The sequence below is a fragment of the Acomys russatus genome, chromosome 23 (assembly GCF_903995435.1).
Source record: "Acomys russatus chromosome 23, mAcoRus1.1, whole genome shotgun sequence".
Taxonomy (NCBI): Eukaryota; Metazoa; Chordata; class Mammalia; order Rodentia; family Muridae; genus Acomys; species Acomys russatus.
The window spans coordinates 21,996,991-22,002,990 of NC_067159.1; positions in this window are offsets into that span (position 1 = coordinate 21,996,991).

Consider the following 6,000-nt stretch of genomic DNA (forward strand, 5'->3'; position numbering starts at 1 on the left):
ATCTGAGCCTAGGGTAGGAACCTCTTTGACTCAACTTCTGTGAACCTTTGTCTGAGCCTAGAATATGTGGCAAACTAGGCTTCAAAGTAGTTCTTCTCCTTTTAAAGTCTCATATTTTTTTCCAGGGTAGCAGCTGCTGTGTTCATGACATTGGTCTAAGCATCTGACCTTCTTTGGGAAACTTCCTCTACTTTGTATTTTCTTGCCATCAAGCTTTTCTCTGGCATGGCTTATGATCTCTTTCTAATTTTGAAAAACTGGGAGGTGCTTGTCTACATCTGTCCAACACAGGCTGGAAAAGCCGTGGGTCTAAGCAACGGTCTTTGGTCTGACATCTGCCACTAACATTGACATACTCAGCTGGTCTTAGGGAGATGGATTTCCTGGTGGGCAGGCTACACTAGAACCAAAGACCCCTCACTCAAACAGAAGCTCCTAGAAGCTGAGTAAGGGTCTCTCTCTCTGATTTTTTAGTTCCTGACCTCAGCTTAGCTCCACTCTTGGCAACTGAAGTCTCATGAAGTTGGGTCTGTCATTACCCAAATTGTTGGGAATAATTCTCTATTTCTTTGTCTTTGTTATAAAAATAATTCTTGATACAATACATCTCCTCCTCGTTTCTCCATTCATTCAACCTTATGCTTTCTTTCACTGCCTCTTTAGAAAACAAGGAAACCAGAATTAAAAACAGTAACAGAAATACACACACACACACACACACACACACACACACACACACACACACACACACATACACAAGTGTGAGGGAGCAACTCTACCCTAAACCCACAAAAACACAAAACAGAAAACCAGAATAAGTAAAAAGCCAGTGAGGTAATTGTTATCCACCTTCCAAGCAATATGAACTCTCTCTCTCTCTCTCTCTCTCTCTCTCTCTCTCTCTCTCTCTCTCTCTCTCTCTCTCTCTCTCTCTCTCCAAATATACCACTGAGTTCATTTTTGTGATGGCATCTATAGTTAGTCCTGAGGTCATTATGTATGGTTTGTATGCCCAATGTTATTCCATTGAAGAAAGTTAAGTTTTCCATTGTGAGCCGTTGTCAACTGGAGAGGGCTTCTGGGTTGGGGGTAAGACTTGTATCCACTGGCTAGATCTGGGTAGGGGTTTAAAGTTTACCGCCTGTATTGTCCTTAGCTGATGCCATAGTTTGAGCAGGACCCCTGGGCCCAAATCTGCCTGTCATAATGTTCTGCTTGTAGGTTTCTAGGATCCTCTGGATCCTTCTACTTTGCTATTCTCCCATGCTTCTCTCATTTAGAGTCCCAATAGGATGTCCTCCCCTCTGTTCCAGTTTCCTGGTAAGTGAAGGCTTTCGTGGGACATGCCCCTTGGGCTAGTATGCAGATATAAGTGAGTATATACCATTTGATTCTTTCTGCTTCTGGGTTAACTCACTCATTATGATCATTTCTAGCTCAATCCATTTATCCACAAATTTCGGGAATTCCTTGTTTTTAATAGCTGAGTAGTATTCCATAGTGTATATGTACCACAGTTTCTTTATCCATTCTTCTACTGATGGACACTTAGGCTGTTTTCATGTTCTGGCTATTATGAATAAGGCTGCTGTGAACATGGTTGAGCAAATTTTCTTGTTGTGTGCTGGAGCATCTTCTGGGTATATTCCAAGGGATATGACTTTCTCATGTACTCTGGTGCCTCACATTTGACCATGTCCCCTGGAAGGAGAGATTTGGTGGCACTCAGAGAAAGGACAGCAGGTTACCAAGAAGAGACTTGATACCCTATGAGCATATACAGGGAGAGGCAATCCCCCTCAGGAACAGTCATAGGGGAGGGGAATAATGGGAAAATGGGAGGGAGGGAAGAATGGGAGGATACAAGGGATGGGATAACCATTGAGATGTAACAAGAATAAATTAATAAAAAAAAATTAAAAAAAAAAAAGACTTGTATCCACTACCTTTCTCATTGCTGGGTCCCCACCTGGTTTAGACCTGTGTAGACCCTGCGCATGCTGCCACAGACTCTGTGAATTCACATGTGCTTCATTCCTGTTGTATCTGTTTAGGAATACAGTTTCCTTGTTGTCATCCATACCCCCATACCCCGCAGACTGTTACTAAATCTCTATTTCTTGATATCAAAGCAACACTGAATCCAAATAGCATACAAGGCAGGTGGCTTCTTAAAAGAAAAGGAATTTGAATTGCTTTGTCCCCTACAAAAATAAGTAGACTCTTCCATTTTTTCCCTAGTGATTTTATATTCACATATGTATTGTAAACAGAATAGTTATCATATATTGTTAATTCCATACTCTACACTAACTTCAACATTTTTCAGATTATTATCTATGAACTCCACAACAACCTCATTTTTTTGTTTTTGTTTTTATTTTTGTTTTTGTTTTTGAGACAGGGTTCCTCCATGCAGCCTTAGTTGTTCTAGACTTGCTTTGTAGACCTGGTTAGCCTCAAACTCACAGAGATCTGCCTCCTCGAGTGCTGGGATTACAGGTATGTGCCACCATGCCTGGTTAACAATCTTATTTTTTTAAATTAAAGGATTATTGAGGTGTAATGTTGTATTTGCTATTTATTTAAAACATTTATTACATTCTCAACTTTATGATCAAATAAAAGCTGTAGCAATTCAGTAGGAACCAGCTTGAACTTGGAATGTTTATTTTTCCTAGCCTGTAATGTGTGGCAAGACACTTGGTGGTGGCGGGAGGCAGCAGCCCCTGTGAATCATGAGCGAAGGTAAACAGCAGGCACTCTATGACAAACTCTGTGGGTGGAGTTATATTCAATGTGTCAGGGGCATTACATTCATTTGACTTAGGATATGATTAACTTTTAATGAGTCCATGGAATTTAACCTCATCATAAGTTGAGAAACACACACGCGTGAGCATGCGTACAAATACATGTGTATGTGTATTGTGTATATAAAGTGGTACAGTGAAGACCCTTAATGGTTCATGTATAAGGACTTAACAATCTGTTTCCTCAGTTGAAATTTCTAAAAGTAAATTGACACCAAAGTATATGAGTATTTTAAATTCTTTTTTTTTCATCATAATGTAGGTTTGTTTATTTTAAGATTGACTTATTTATTGTATGTATATATATACATATTTGTATATATATATATATATATAAAACGTAGAAGAGTGGATAAAGAACCTGTGGTACATATACACTATGGAATACTACTCAGCTACTAAAAACAAGGAATTTCCGAAATTTGTGGATAAATGGATTGAGCTAGAAATGATCATAATGAGTGAGTTAACCCAGAAGCAGAAAGAATCAAATGGTATATACTCACTTATATCTGCATACTAGCCCAAGGGGCATGTCCCACGAAAGCCTTCACTTACCAGGAAACTGGGACAGAGGGGAAGGCATCCTATTGGGACTCTAAATTGAGAGACGCATGGGAGAATAGCAAAATAAAAGGATACAGAGGGTCCTAGAAATCTACAAGTAGAACAATATGATAGGCAGATTTGGGCCCAGGGGTCCTGCTCAAACTAAGGCACCAACCAAGGACAATACAGGAGGTAAACTTTAAACCCCTTCCCAGATCTAGCCAATGGTCAGAATATTCTCCACAGTTGAGTGGAGAGTGTGATATGACTTTCTCACGTACTCTGGTGCCTCACATTTGACCATGTCCCCTGGAGGGGGAGACCTGGTGGCACTCAGAGGAAGGACAGCTGGTAGCCAAGAAGAGACTTGATACCCTATGAGAATATATAGGGGGAGGTAATCCCCCTCAGGAACAGTCATAGGGGAGGGGAATAATGGGAAAACGGGGGGGGGGGAGGAATGGGAGGATACAAGGGATGGGATAACCATTGAGATGTAACAAGAATAAATTAATAAAAAAAAAGAAAAGAAAAAAAAAAAGAAAGAAAGACAGGATGGTACTGATGCAAAATTGACGGAATAGAGAAAATGAGGCAAGAGTATTGTGAGTCCCAGATCAGCCTGTACAACAGAGCAAGATGCCATTTCAAAAACAAAATAGACTTAGAGAGAAACACTATCATTGCCACAGGTTTTAATACCACTGGAAGCCTTCCATGGAAAGCCCCTCTTTCACTTTCTTTAAATTCTTTTAATTACATTTTCAGATGCTTTTGAGAATGATTTTCTAATTTGTATCCTAACTGATAATTCATGTTTGATAGGATTTTCCTTAGTTTTTTTTTTTTTAATGTTCTAAGGCTTACATCATTGTTAAAAGTCCCTTCATTATTTTTGTGTCTTCTACTAATTATACATTAAGTTGAGTTAGCTAATGAATGGCCGTATATTTTTCTTGCATTCATTGATTTATGATGAACACGATCATTTCTGGACAGCTGTTTTTCTGTTTGTACCTTTCATCATGATAAAATTTATGAACTATGGGGCGGGCTTACATTTTCATATTTCCAGAGTTGGTCTCCTCTGGTGCTGCAGCCTCATTTTTGGTCTCATTTATGATGGGGCTTGTTTTTGCAGGGTGAATGAGTGACAATTGCTATTATGTTTTTACTACGGCTGCACAGAAGAGAATGCCATTAATTTCCCACACTTGTATTTAGTGCACAACAAATGGCATGTTTCTTCACAAGAGGCTTTCCCCCTCCTCTGTAGAAAATTTCTTCACAAGAATGACACCAGTTTAGACTGAACGGGTCAATGAAAGATTGGACCAATTCAGTTTTTTTCTATTTCTTTCCTCAGTGACTGTCAGCTTTTCTTATTCTTATGAGTTACTTGGAATATTCAGACATGAGCAAAGATTTATGATCTCATTTCGTTATAGAAAATGAAATCACTGGAATATCTCAAAAACTCATCATATTTTAAAAATTTGTGATTTTCCCCTCAATCGCATCCCATGTTTGAGCCCACCAGAAAGACAATATATGAACTTTCTTGAGCTTAATCTACCTTTAGGAAGCCGGCTTCCTAATTTCCCCAAAACATTTCATTTTTCAATAGCTCATTCTCTTTTAATCGAATCTAGGGTTAAAGTGACATTATTGACACAAAGATTCTTTTACATGGATGTATTTGTGCAGCTGTAGGTAAGGGAGACACAGCTATTTATTCCTTTTTCCAGAGCCCCTCATTGTGCAGAGGAACTGCGTTAACTCACTGTTTTCTGAAGTTGCTACAATTGTTACACATGCAACCGTCCCTGGTATCTCTACCAAGCAAAATTTCTGCTGTGCACTGTGTCTCATATCAGTTCCTCCTCTAACTGTAACCTCTCTCATAGAAGCCCGTTTTCAGCACCTGACTCTTACATTTTATCCCAAAACTATTTGAAATATACTCAACCTTACTGTGGAAGCGGATGAATCACTGGCTTGGGTTTTACAGATGGCCCAGGCTTCCTTCTGTCTTTCAAGAAGTTTCTGATTGAAGGTTAGATGTATGTTTCTTTGGCTTTTCTGTGAAAACATTCCATGAAAGTCTCCCTGTGTCTGTACTTCTGGAGGAATGCCCAGAGCTTCCCGCAAAGCTCCAGGGCTCTCTAGGATTGGGACCCAGAAGAATTATCAGACAGGGACATTAATTGGGCATATTTGAACCCACTCAGACCCAGTCACAGTGGTTGACTTATCTTTTTCTGGAGTGGAATGTGAGAATGCTCCTGGAATGCAGTGAGCACAGGGCCAGGATGCTAAGCCATCTGCAATGCTTGATAAAATCTCACCAAAAAAGAAACAGCCTACTCCATTATCACCATGACCTCTCTGAAAAACACTTAAGCTACAGGAAGAAATTAATTCCCTGAAAGGAGAGGGTGAGATCACAGAAATCAGGCTGGAAAACAGTTGAAGGGGAAAATGAGACATTGAAGCCAGGAAAAAAAAAAAAAGAAAAAAAGAAAAAAAAAAAAAAAACACAATGTGAGAGAATAATAAATTTTCAAATCTAACTAGCTAGAAAATAGGGAACTATGTGGTTGTTATTGGATGAGAGATTGTGCAAGAAGTCCAGAGA